At 46.5% G+C, this 14,348-nt stretch overlaps 1 long non-coding RNA gene across 2 annotated transcripts in view; it reads right to left on the bottom strand.

The window, feature by feature from the left end:
* Positions 1-716: 716 nt before the first annotated feature.
* LOC144682212 (uncharacterized) overlaps positions 717-14,348 on the bottom strand; it is a 45,468-nt gene continuing 31,836 nt past the window's right edge. Inside the window, exon 3 of one of the 2 annotated variants that reach the window (XR_013576967.1) lies at positions 717-2,177. This is a non-coding gene — a long non-coding RNA (uncharacterized LOC144682212). Of the gene's footprint in view, positions 2,178-2,821; positions 2,912-14,348 lie in introns of those variants that run through there. The other variant, XR_013576969.1, reaches the window with a different exon arrangement.

Raw genomic sequence — 14,348 nt, 5'->3', positions numbered from 1 at the left:
GTGGAAGTCAGCGCACGCATGCGGGTGTGCTCACAGAAAGCCCCCTGAAGGCACCGAGCTGCCTCAGGGAGCTAAAGATTGTCCACATTAAAAATAAAGTTTTAAAAAATAAGGAAAATACGTCCCCTCATGTGACTCTGTCACATGGGCAGGGGCATGTTGCAAATGAGTTCTGGAAACTTTTATTTTATTGTTAATTAACATCGGAAACCTCTTCCCACCCGTGGATGAGGCTTCCTCAAAAATCCAAAGGCCGCTTGGCCCATTCACCTGCCCGCCCGCCGTATGGTTGGATGGGCAGGGAGAAATTCTAGTTAATTAATCGATTAATGGGTTTAACAGCCCTCTTAATTGTCGGTGGGTGCGCTGCTGACTACCACATGCGCCTGCCAATGTCATCCCGTGCTGTTTCACGCTCGGGCGTGTCAGGCTTACAGCCGCACACCGAGGTGAAAATTCAGCCCCAAGACATTTGGGGGGTGATTAGTGCCCTTGGAAGTGAATTTATCCTGAGTGTTACAATCCTTGGCCAGACCCCAGGATGTGGGGGGAGGGTCCGGTTGGGGACCATTTTAAAGTGGTTAAAGGTTGAGATTAAAGACACCTGCTTTTGGAATAAAGTCACAAGATTCCACAGATCTTGAACAAACAAGAACAAACTTTATTACACAAGTTCAGAAAGATAAAAGATAAAACAATGTACAAGGTATATCTTATACTCTTAACGTTCAAAATCAACTTATACATGTGGATTGACCAACAGACTTGGTCCAACACACCACGCTACAGAGTAAATGACAGATGTAACCAATGGATTTCTCAGGAACCCACCCAGACGTTAGTATTCACTGTGAGTTACACAATCTCTTGCACTTCTTTAGCTCTGAAGAAGAGTGATATGCACTCGAAGCATTAACTCTGTTTCTCTCTCCTCAGTTGCTGCCAGACCTGCTGAGTTTTTCCAGCATTTTCTGTTTTTATCTCAGTTTTCCAGCATCTGCAGTATTTTGCTTTTATCTTTGAACACTGTCTTCTTCACAAGGAATTCCAATTGTGTACTTTCAAAGATCAAGCCTCGGAACTCCCTCAAATCCGTTCGGACTCGGGCTGCCTCAGTGGCTGATCACCTCCCGGTAGTTTAATCTCTTTTACTGAGACCACATTCCCCAGGATTCTGGAGACGGCTCACAAGCGTCTAATCGCCGGCACAATGTCAGCTTTTTCACCAAGCAGCTAGCTTCACTGAGCTGGCACTGCCCCTGAATTTCTCTGGGCTCCAATCATTCTCAGCTGCCCCAAGTAAATGCTGCTCGTGGGCTTCCTTGACCCCACTCTCAGCTGCACTCAACTATCAGTGGTTCCCAGGGTTTCTTTTAGCCTGAACCTTTTCCACAGCATGGAGCCACCAAACAGCTCCTGGGCCCTCTCCTGAGTCCCAACTGCACAGCTTGTTCACAGCACTGTTGTTGCCTGGAAGCTCTTCTCTGACTGACGCTCTTCATTGTCCCTTGAACTGATCGGGGGTACCTAACAACACACTTACAGCGGGTCCCACTTGTTACTAGGCCGGAACCACTGTAACAGCCTTGGAACATCCTGTCTCTTAAATGTTGCAATGTCTACAGGGACACACAGATCAATGGATTTCCTAACATGAGTCAGTTATCTCCAGGAGAGGTGGGTGGTGAAAAATCAGATAAAACATCCCCATTATTGGTACCGCAGGATGTCTCTACATTGGCGATTGGCAGGCTCGTTGCTTTGCAAGTGACAAATCAAGTTCCATTCACAGTACACATGCTTCTGGTCTTTTTTACCAGTATTTTCTGTGAAATTGGAATCCAGTAGCCTTGTTAAACTTGTCTGAATGTCATTAATATTGAGTCAATCTGGCTGAGTTCCTTCCATAGATACATTGTACCTGTGCACTTGCGGATATGCCTGTAGAACTGTCATCCTTCATTCACACGTTCAATGTTCAGCTGACATTAATCTATCAATTTGCTTCCTGCTTTCACCCCTAAACAACAGGACACACCGAAGACAGCTTTCAGCACATTAGCACTTTCTCATAAAAGTAACATTGGGCTGGTGGCAATTCGTTGCTAATGAGCCACCGATTCAAGTGTGCGAGTTCATCCTTAACACAGTATTAACATGTAAATTAATTTTTCTTCCTGTGAATAAGATAACGATGAAACTTGAGTTCTGGTTTACGATAACAACCCAAAGGTGCCAACATGAAGCAAAGTGAAGAGTTTCACAGCAGAGACTGGTTAGTGATAACATGATAGTCTGAATAATAATTAGTAATAAAAGACAGAACCAGTGAACCAAATCATGAAAGTGAAAGGCTGAAGACCAGACATGAGAGGGCATCTTTGGCCCATAGAATGGATGCTAAGAATAGTACTATTGCCAAAAGAAAGAACTTGCATTTATATAGCACCTTTTTACATCCGTGCTTCACAGTCAATATACTACTTTCGAGGTAATCACAGTTGTTTTGTAAGCAAACAAGGCCATTAATTTGTCCACAGCTCAGTTCTACAAACAGCAGTAAGATAACTGATGAGTTAATCTGTTTTTGGTGATGTTGATAAATGTTGTCTAGAATACTGGGAAAACTCCCCTCTTCCAACAGCGCCATTGAATCTTTTATGTGCGCCTCAACATCTCATCTGAACCCTACCCTCTAACAGTGAAGCACTCCTCTGGTAGTGCACTGAAGAGTCAGTCGAGAATTTGTGTCACATTCTAAAATGAAATTTGAGCCCACAACCTTCCAACTCAGAGGTAAGATTACTATCGCTAAGCCAAGCTGACATTGTCTCTGGTTGCCAACATTTGTCCCTCGCACCCTTGAAGATGTTGACTCCTGATAGGGTTTGGCTCAGCAATGGTTGGCACACTGAAATCACAAAACATGGAAATGAAATAGGTATTTTTTTGCTGAATTATCTGTGCCAGAAATTCACTGGTGTAAAAAGCAGGAAAATTTATAACCACGGCCACTGGTTTACTCTCTTTACAGAAAAACAAATTCAATTACCGACAACAATTTGACGCGTTTTTGGATGATGTGGTCGAGGGACAGCTTGTTGAGAGATGGGAGGGGAGCAAACATAGATCCTTAGGGGTCTCCAGATGTAACGGTGCAGGACAACAAGAGAAGCCATTACAGGAGATTGATGCGCCTTGAATTTGCTTCATGCCTAACTGCGGACTTGATCCGAGTGTCAACCACAAGTTGCCAAAACCAAACTGCAGAGAAAGAGGACAATGCACAGCAGGACACGACTAGCGTCCCGTCCCAAGGGGGATTGCTCTGATCACGAAGAATGTGAACATCAGCCGGAAAGGATGCCCGCACCAGAATTACCGTGAGCGTAGGGCAGGAGAGGGAGTGAGCCATGGCTGGCAGCAGCCCATGGTTTTAATGTGAAGCCAGTTAGTGCACTCCCCTTCCCGCTGGCACTATATTCAGGCAAATTTACTTTTGTGGTGCCAACCTCCAACAGTCTGTATAAAGACAGCTGGTTTCGCTGCTGTTTGCCTGAGAAAACTGACCACACGGTGGACGCTGCACGCTGTGATCAGTCACAATCCGATATTGGAAAGGGACTGAAGTCAGCATTAATCTCCTGATTTGCATTCCAAGCAAATACACTACGGAGCATTGTAATCAATAAGGCAGATGGCAAATTCTCCTATTATTCATTTATGGGAAGTGGACGTCGCTGGCTAGGTCAGCATTTATTGGCCAGCGTTTATTGCTTATCCCTGATTGCCCTTGAGAAGGTGGTGGTGAGCTGCCTTCTTGAACCGTTGCAGTCCATGTGGTGTAGATACACCCATAGTGCTGTTAGGGAGGGACTTCCAGCATTTTGACCCAGTACCAGTGAAGGAACAGTGATATATTTCCAAGTCAGGATGGTGAGTGGCTTGGAGGGGAACTTCCAGGTGGTGGTGTTCCCATGTATCTGCTGCCCTTGTCCTTCTAGATGGTAGTGGTCATGGATTTGGAAGGTGCTATTTAAGGAAGCTTGATGAGTTCCTGCAGTGCCTCTTGGAGATGGTACACACTGCTGCCACTGTATGTGGGTGGTGGAGAGAGTGAATATTTGTGGATGGGGTGCCAACCAAGTGGGCTGTTTTGTGGATGGTGGACAGGCTTTGGGGAGTCAGGAAGTGAGTTGCTTGCTGCATCCAAAGCCCCAGACACTCCTTTCAGGTGCACCTCCTTCAATTTGGTCTATGGTATTTGCTGCTCCCATTGCGATCTTCTCTATATTGGAGAGACCAAACGCAGACTGGGTGACCGTTTTGCGGAACACCTTCGCAAAGTCCGCAAGCATGACCCAGACCTCCCTGTCGCTTGACGTTTCAACACCCCACCCTGCTCTCATGCCCACATGTCCGTCCTTGGCCTGCTGCAATGTTCCAGTGAAGCCCAACTCAAACTAGAAGAACAGCACCTCAACTTCCGATCAGGCACTTCACAGCCTTCCGGACTTAACATTGAGTTCAACAACTTCAGACCATGAACTCTCTTCCTCCATCTTGACCTCTTTTTAAAATGCAATTTATTTATATCTATTTATTTTTTGAATTTTATCTTATTCTTTTATTTATTTGTTCATTTTTTAATCCTTTTCCCCCAAATCCCCCCTCCCCCCCACAGGGCTATCTGTCACTTGTTTCTGTATTGTGCTTTCACAGAGCACTGACCCTTGTTCTGCTATTAACACCTTCTGCTATCTTATCTTTATGCCACTGTTAGCACCTCCTTTACTCTTTACCACTACCGTTAACACTCCTTTTGTCTTGTGTCTATGACACCTTTGTCAATCTCTCCTTAGCTGTCAATTATCCCTGACCTTCTATCTTGCTCCACTTGCTCCACTCCCTCTTAAACAGGATAAAATCCATCACATTTCTACCTCCCTTTGGTGCTGAAGGAGAGTCCTGTGGACTCAAAACATTAACTCTGCTTCTCTCTCCACAGATGCTGCCAGACTTGTTGAGTTTTTCCAGTGTTTTCTGTTTTCATTTCAGTTTTCCAGCATCCACAGTATTTTGTTTTTATTTATATGGCTAGTCCAGTTCAGTGTGGAAATGGCACATGCAACGCCACTGTGAAAGATGGGCAGAGTCTGATCCAATTTCTTAAGCGCTGTTGTGCAAAGTGGGGACCGCACACAAACATATGTTTCCCAGCAGTCGAAAGGCCAGCTGATTTCCTTTGCTTCTCATCCTGAGGATCATTTTGTGTCCACCTATGGTTGGGACCAGCCAGCTCACTACAGGCGGAAGTCCATGAACTGTACTGGTCTGCATGGCACAGTACCATGCAAGAAGTGAATTTAACCACCAAGCCACTGGAAGAGTTAACTATTTCATTTTTACTCAGAAACATGATAGGTAAATACATTGCAGAATATATTGGACATGCAACAGAAGCACATGCTCACTGTTGTTACAGGATTATGCAAAGCGTTTGTAGCTTAAATAGGAGATGGGTTCAATTTTTTCCTCAAGGAGCATAAATATTGTGAATGCCTTACAAGAATAGTCTTGGATGGGAACTGTCTTACCTGCTATTGTTAAGTAAGGGTTGAAGGTGGCATCAAGTGGTTCAAAACTGGTCTTCCGACAACTATATGGAAACTGGTATGAAAAAATATACCACGTGTACAAAGGGTCGTTGGTGTTTGACAGTTAAGAAAACGTTACACTTGTCCTGATTAAGACATTTGTCTACAATTTCTAACACAAAACCAAAATACAACAGATGTTGGAAATGATGATAATCGGAACTGGTAAAAGATCACCGACCTGTATCATTAACTCTGTTCCTCTCTCCACAGATGCCTGCCGGACCTGTGTGGGTTCCCCACGGTGGATGGGGTGAGCCAGCCAGAAGGCCATTGACTTCGGTGGGGCCGGAAGATCCCGCCAGCGAGTGGGACTGGAAAATTCCACCCCCGCTATTTTCAGCATTTTCTGCTTTCATCTTACCTTTAATTTCTCTCTGCTTTTAGATTCGGTCTACATCCCAAACATGCCTCTGAAACGCTGTGTGTCTGGAACACTGGGCAAATTTTCAAAAGGATTTGATGTGTCAGCACAGAAATCACAAAGTAAATATCCTCCTCTGGAAGCATCCTTAAATAGTGCAGTCAATTAATTATTTCTATAAATTCCTCCAAATTGCTTACCTCCTCACTTGGCTGTCTTGTTTCAAACTTCCTAGTAGATGGATAATTGAAAACCTCCTTGATAAATACCCTACATTCTCTTGCTACATATGCTGACTAATTTATAAATTTCCCTTTCCTCTCCCTGCAAAGCAAACCATTTCCAACATCGGAAATTATCCAGCGCTCTGCTCTAATCGAACCCAAAGTTTTTCCACAGATCTCTCTTAGTTGCCTAGATCATTGTATCTTGATTGTATCCACATTTTCTTGTAGAAATACAGCTGTACCTCTTCCTAACCCATATAACAAATAAGCCATACTTTCTCTCCTTGCTTTCTGTAATACTGTGATTTTATACATGATAATATTTATCTAGTTAAATATCAAAACTGACGGCAACTTGGGAAGCAGGGAAGTTGAGTTGGCTGCACTGTCAACGTTTCTGTGCAGTGCTGACTGAAAATGCTGGGAGATAAGAAACAGAGTTGGTACAGTGCCTCCACAGGCAGGAGGTTGTAATTACAGTGTGACAAGTTTACATTGGTAGTTTCCATTATAAATATAAATGTCAGGATTTATACCGGAAAAAGTTGTTGCAGAAAATGCGCACAGATGTAAGATTTTTTAAGCACATTATACAGATATATTCTGGTTTATTGTTAATGGTAAAACATGTTTAAGCAAACCTCCAAATCCAGCAGTTTTTTTCCATATGTTTCTATCATTTGTGTAAAGACATCTGAATGATTTAACAGGACCCTTTTTGATGCATTCTTCCCATCCCTTAAACTACACTTTTATAGCCCTAAAACTAAAAAGATTCATATGCAAATACTTAATATGATTATACTATATTCCTGTGAGTAGTATTTTTACACAGGTAAAATTCATTTTAAACACATGTACTATTAACTTATTAAGTATTTACGTTTGAAATTTTCCAAACTCTACCCCAAAAGGTGCCTAACATTGTACATACATTAGATGTTCAACATTTGTTAAAAAAAAACACACACAAATCTTACCAGTAAACGCACCAGCCCTTCTTCTTGTTCTAAAACAACTTTCATCTGCACAAACCTTCCCTCTGGTGTCAGCCATAAGTCAATTGGTAGCACTCTCTCCTCCAAGTCAAAAGGTTGTGGGTTCCAAGTCCCAGTCCAGAGACATGAGCACCAAAGTTCAGTCTGGTACTCCAGTGCAGTACTGAGGAAATGCTGTGCTGAGAGGTGCCATCTTCCAGATGAAATGCTAAAACTGAGGCCCTGTCTGCCCTCGCAGGTGTGTGTATATTGTTATGAGTATGAGGCTTTATAAGATGGTTATGTTTTAAACTCTATTTTTTAATGCAAGGCAAAGTGAAGCAATGGAGAGCAACACGTGACCTCCTATTAGTTCTGCCCAGTGATAAGCCAATGTGACTTGGTTGCTGCGGGGACAGGGGCCCAGGTCAATTCTTAATGAAACTCGAGTGCCAGCTTTCAACCCTGGACACAAAGAGAAGGGCAGCTGGTTTTGTTGTGTGCAGACTTACTGACCTAGACAGAGAGAGAAAGAGAGAGTCCTGGAGAGAGAGAGAGAGAGAGAGAGACAGGGAAACAGTAGCTTTTGTGGACAACAGAGGAACAAGGCTGTTCCCGCTGTTATCCACCAGGCAGAATTTTGTGGGAGCTCATTCTATGGTTGGAGAGACAAGACCTGCGGAAATGTAAGGACATGGAAGATTCTCCCTGGTGTGGCTTGAAGAAGGAGTCATCAAAATCGACCTTGCCGCTAGAAATCGGTTTGGGGATTCTCAGCAAATTGAGAGAAACAAATTTTTATGAACACTGGACATTATGACTCAGCGAAACAGGGAGAAGGGAACCTTTTGGAAGCTGGAAGTAATTTTGGACTGGTTCCTATAAATACTACCATTCTGTGGAGAGTGCGGTATAACGTATAAACGTGGCATGGGGTTTTTGATTATGTTAGGAAGTTAAGGGGGATATCTTATCAGTAGTTTAGTGTATTAGTTGCCTACTAAGAAATGTTTAGCTGATGCTGATTTTAGTTTGTCTGTTACAGTAAAAGTTTTAAAATGTGACATCTTGTAATGTGATCATTTGAGTTTGTCACTAGGAATAAATATATATTTTTAAAAAGTTATTGGTCCCAACAGGGATCGTAACAATAGGATCCCATGGCACTATTTCACTATTAAAAAGGAGATAACCCCAATGTCATGGGCAATATTCATTCCTCAATCAACATCAGTTAAACAGGTTATCTGGTTATTAACACATCACTGTTTGAGGGAGGTTGCTGTGCACAAATTGACTGCTGGGTTTGCTACATTACAATAGTGACTATACTTCAATAGCACTTAAATGGCTGGAAGGTACTTGGGACCATAAGACCATAAGACATAGGAGCAGAAATTAGGCCATTTGGCCCATCGAGTCTGCTCCGCCATTCAATCATGGCTGATAAGTTTCTTAACCTCATTCTCCCGCCTTCTCCCCGTAACCTTTGATCCCCTTACCAATCAAGAACCTATCTATCTCGGTCTTAAATACACTCAATGACCTGGCCTCCACAGCCTTCTGTGGCAATGAATTCCATAGATTCACCACTCTCTGGCTAAAGAAGTTTTTCCTCATCTCTGTTCTAAAAGGTCTTCCCTTTACTCTGAGGCAGTGCCCTCGGGTCCTAGTCTCTCCTACTAATGGAAACATCTTCCCCACGTCCACTCTATCCAGGCCTTTCAGTATTCTGTAAGTTTCAATCAGATCCCCCCTCATCCTTCTAAACTCCATCGAGTATAGACCCAGAATCCTCAAACGTTCCTCATATGTTAAGCCTTTCATTCCTGGGATCGTTGTCATGAACCTCCTCTGGACCCTCTCTGGAACATCCCAATGTTGTGAAAGGTGCTATATAATTCTAAAAAAGTCTTCTCTTTTGAAGTTCAGGCCTTCCTTCCCCTCCATTTCAAACCTACTTGCATGTCTTCTGATATGGAGGTTTTAATTATTTTGGCTTAATAAGGTTTTCAGTTAATTTTCATTAGTCGATCAGTGGACATTGGAAAGCTCATGGTATGATCACATTCCCTACCCTATATCTATCCTGTTCCCTTGTCTGAATTTTAACATAGTAAACTGCAGACCAGGAGGAAAGGACATCACAACATCAGATTCTATCACTTAAGAATCATGATTTAAATTGAATGAAGGGGGGAATATCCTTATTTACCTGACATTACTCAAGCAACTGATCTGAGTTAAAAGCTGGAGTAGTGCTTATGAGGAAAGCAGATTTTATTCAGTAACCAAACCAACTTAAGTTTATTTTAGCACGGCAGCTAAAAACCTGAATTAAAATGTTCCACTACAAAAGCTACTTCCAGCTTGGCACCAATAAAAAAACAAGGGTGTGTGCCAACAGGCAGTGCAATATTAATGGCCCCTTTGTACTAAAGGTCAAACTGCTCCCAATACCACTATGAATATTCAAAGAGGACAATAAACCACCCAAATAAATTACCAAGCAGCAAAGACACTATGGGCAGAATTTTCCGTTGGTGGGGGGGGTGGGGAGAGCGGGTGCAGGCGTGGGCGGGTGTGGGCGGGCGTGGAACCGATCGCCGCCCGTGATTGGGTCTGCGCCGCCATTTTGTGCGGGCGGGCCAATTAAGGCCCGCCCAGCGTATTTGCCAACTCCCGTGCATAGCAGGAGTGTGCGGGCTGCGGTGGGCCTGCACAGACTGCCGGGTCCAATGGCAATCCGGCAGTCTGTTTAAAACAAGGCCAAACCGCCTTTTGTAGGCTGCTCACAATGGCCAGTTCGAGGGCGCACCACAGGGGGTCGGATGAGCAGGCCAGGCTGCAGGGTAGGCCAGCGGGTGGCCAATGCGCCCTTCGTTTTCCTGATGACTGCCTTGCTGCCCTCCTCAAGGAGGTCGCAGCACGGTGGGAGGTGTTGGTCCCCCCACATGACGAAACATGCCTGGGAGGAGGTGGCGGAGGTGGTGAGCTCCCGCGATGTGGTGCGGCGCACCTGGATCCAGTGTCGCAAGCGCTTCAATGATTTGTTGCGCTCTGTCAGGGTGACTATCATGTTGGCATTGGGCATTTAACCCAGCAGGTAGCCTTAGCCTTTGAGGTTCCCCCCCTCAAAGTCTTACTGTCGTGACTGCATTGAATCACAGAATCACAGTGCAGAAGAGGCCCTTCGGCCTATCAAGTCTGCACCGACACGTGATAAACACCTGACCTACCTACCTAATCCCATTTACCAGCACTTAGCCCGTAGCCTTGAGATCACGTAAGGCATTTTTCCTTCACTGGATGGGCAAGCATTTAGTACCCATGCTTAGATGAGCCTGAGTGGTTCATGAGGAGATGAGTTCTCCCCCACACCATGTGTTGCTGTTAGTCAGACATGATTAGTCTGGGGGCAACCTGCAGGAGATGCAGCCTGGCGCATACTCAGAACTCCAGCACATGTCCTATTCACGGTAATGAGATGGTGGAAGGAGAGCCTCAAGGTGTCGTGGCAAAGAACCTTCTGCTGCCCTCGATGCTGCACGTGGTTGCGCCTCCTCGCTTTGGGAGCAAATACCGTGTGGTTCCTAAAGTGATGTACGCAGCATATGTCCAAGTTGGTGGGGTTGGGATCAGGCGTACTATCTTTGTGTGAGTGATCAGCAGTAGTGGGGAGAGGAGGCACTGGAGGCCTGATGTGGCCCACTGTGGTTGGGGTGTGGCGTGTGTGTGCAGAGTCCATGTGCAATTTGCCGTAATGAATGGTGTTCTCTCTTTCTCAGGAGAAGAATGCTCATAATGCCTCGAAGAATGCGAGCACTGGAGGTGGTCAGGCTCACCTCCTCATGTTAAGCCAATTCGAGCAGGAGGCCCTTGAGCTGGAGAGGCACCATGCACCCAGGTCAGCTGGTGTTGGTGATGCTGGAGTGGAACGGCCAGGTATTTGAGGCCAACAGTGAGATGTGAGACAACAATGTCCTCCCAACATTCATAGCACTGATGATTGTTTAATTTGTTATTGTTGCAGCATTGCTCGGACACAGAGTGATAGAGTCAGAGGTGTGGATGCGCAGGTCAAACAGGTACCTAACTATTCTGATCCCATTTTCCAGCACTATGCCCATGGCCTTGTATTGCCATGGCATCGCAAGCGCACATCCAAATACTTCTTACATGTTATGAGGATTTCTGTGTTTACCACTCTTTCAGGCAGTGAGTTCCAGATTCCCACCACCTTCTGTGGGCAAAATTTGCTCATCACATCCCCTGTAAACCTCCTGCCCCTTACCCTAAATCTATGCCCCCTGGTTATTGATCCCTCCACCAAGGGGAAAAGTTCCTTTCTGTCTACCCTATCTATGCCCATCATAAGTTTACACACCTCAATCATGTACCCCCTCAATCTCCTCTACTCCAGGGGAAATAACCCGGGTCTATGCAATCTCTCCTCATAACTGAAACTCACCAGGCCAGGCAACATCCTGGTAAACGTCCTCTGCACTCTCCCCACTGCAATCACATCCCTCCCGTAGTGCGCATTTCAGAACTGCACGCAGTACTGTAGCTGTGGCCTAAGCAGCGTTTTCTACAGTTCGAACATTACCTCCCTGCTCCTATATTTTATGCCTTGGCTAATAAAGGTTAGTATGCCATATGCCTTCTTAAGCACCTTATGTACCTGTCCCGCTACCTTAAGGGACCAGTCGACACGCACACCAAGGTCCCATTGATCCTCGCTACTTCCCAGGGTCCTACCATTCATCGTGTATTCCCGTGCTTTGTTTGTCCTGCCCAAGTGCATCACCTCACACTTGTCCACATTAAATTCTATTTGGCACTCATCAGCCCATCTGTCCAGCCCGTCTATATCCCCCTGTAATGTAAGGCTATCCTCCTCACTATTTACTGCCCCACCAATATTTGTGTCCATAGGTTCTGGAAGGTTGAGCACAGAATGAACCAGGGGGACAGGGATGAAGTGTGGCAGTGTGTGCACGCTAACTGATCCACTGTCCTTGTTGTTCATTTCAGCATCATCAGAGCATGGCCAACAGGAGGAGCTGCAGATACCCCTTCTCACACCCGAGGGGCCTCAAGCGTCACCTGCGTCACACCATTTCTGCGAGGCAGGCACCAGCGCAGATACTAGCACTTCAGTGGGTGCTAGTGTCAGCTAGTGTCCCGGGGCATCAGTAGAGAGGGCACTTCACAATCACTGGAGGAGCTGGCAGAGACAGAGAGTGCTGATGGAGCCAGCAGTCGGAGGGCTGCAGGGGACCAGGCACATGCTCAGTTGGTGCCTGATGATTTGCCTCTGGAGTTGTCTGCGACGCAGCAGCTGCAGGAAATGCGGCCGGGGGTGCGGGAGCATCTGGGGGGGGTTACATGAGACTATACTTCGCTTGGTGTCTGTGGTGGAGGAGTCTACGTGGATGCTCGCTGAAGCAATGAGCCTCATGGCAGAGCGCTATGCGTCCTCCATGGAGAGAGTGGCGACTCTCATGGAGAGGCTCCTCCAGGAGACCCGCCAGGGCTTCCTGTGGATGCGCTCGGACCAGCAAGCCCTCATGTCGGCAATGACCTCAGCTGGTCACTGCCAATGTGGGAATTGGTGTGGGCATCAAGTTTCCCAGCTCGTTGCCCATCCATCCACGGTGAGCAGTGAGGTCTGGGTCGACCTCACATTGGTGCAGCAGCTGCCTGTCGTACCTGCGGGCTCCTCTCAGGGCGTTCCAGATGAGGGCACCAACACCTCCGCCCTTCTCCCAGTGACTGTATCATCGGGTGAGGCTGTGACGATTGGGGAGATGCCAGCTGTGGAACTGGCAGCTCACTCCCAGGCGGGGCCAGCACAGGCTCCATGGGCCAGAGGACGACCACCAAGGTCATCGAGGCCAACAAGACAGCAGAGTCAGCGGGCTGTCTCAGATGCCACTTCGAACGATGGGGGCGGCACCAAGACGTAGCACCCAGAAACATTAGGCACACCACGGGTTTCTCACTGGTGCTTTTGTGTTGGCCTGAGATTAGGTCCTTAGGATTTCTTTCTGCTTGATTACAGTATTGTTTAATAATTGGGAGAACTTCTGATTTGAAAATTAAAATTCAGATGTGTTACCATAGCTGAGGGCGGCTCGTTTGTTCTGCATGTGTAAGTTTAAGAAAAATGTCATGAGTGTTTGTTTGGAGATTCAAATTTATGTACAAGGCTCTTAGTTCCTGCTGATGACCTGGCAGATTTTGCACTTGGGTGTCGAATATGGATGCACCAAGCAAAGCTGGTCCTGCTGATCCATTTGTGTTGTGCCAGCTGAAGGTTCATTGGATTAAAGCCTCCCTGGTGTCCCTGCCTCCTTGGTGTATTCCTGGGTCAGCATCTACCCCCTCAGCATTTCCCTGTGCATGCTTATCCCTAGAATCAGTGCTGGACTCATCGTGTGCAGCCACAGACACTGCGTCAATGTCTTCATCGTCCACTGCATCGCCCCTTTCCAGCGCAAGATTGTGGAGAGCGCAGCATGCAACCACTATCACCGACACACGATCTGGGGGGTACTGGAGTGCGCCCCCTGAGCGGTCCAGGTATTGGAAGCGCATCTTGAGAAGACCGATGGCTCTCTCCACCACAGCCCTTATGGAGGCACGGCTCCTATTGTACCGCTGCTCAGCTTCTGTTCTTGGATGGCGGAGAGGTGTCATGAGCCACCTTCTGAGGGGATAGCCCTTATCACCCAGCAGCCAACCACGCAGCCGAGCCGGAGCACTGAAGAGCCCCGGCACCTGGGAGTGTCTGAGGATGTAGGCGCCGTGGGAGCTGCCTGGGTACCTTGCACAGACTTGTAGAATCAGCATCCTGTGGTCTATCTGCACGTTCATGGAGTGGAAGCCCTTCCTGTTGATGAAGGCTCACCTGCTGGCACCTTGATGGCCACATGTGTACAGTCTATAGCACCCTGGACATGGGGGAAGCCAGCAATGGCCGCGAAGCCTATGGCTCTCTGTGCCTGACTTGCCTGGTCCCAACGGTAGTGGATGAAGGTCAATGCTCGCCTGAACAGAGCGTCTGTGACCTGCTTGATACAAGTGTGGACAGCTGATTGGGAGACATCGCAAAGAT

Source organism: Cetorhinus maximus, chromosome 6, assembly GCF_964194155.1.
Source record: "Cetorhinus maximus chromosome 6, sCetMax3.hap1.1, whole genome shotgun sequence".
In the NCBI taxonomy this organism is placed as follows: Eukaryota; Metazoa; Chordata; class Chondrichthyes; order Lamniformes; family Cetorhinidae; genus Cetorhinus; species Cetorhinus maximus.
Note: the sequence above shows the minus strand (reverse complement) of the source record. Positions and strands in the feature narration are given on the sequence as shown.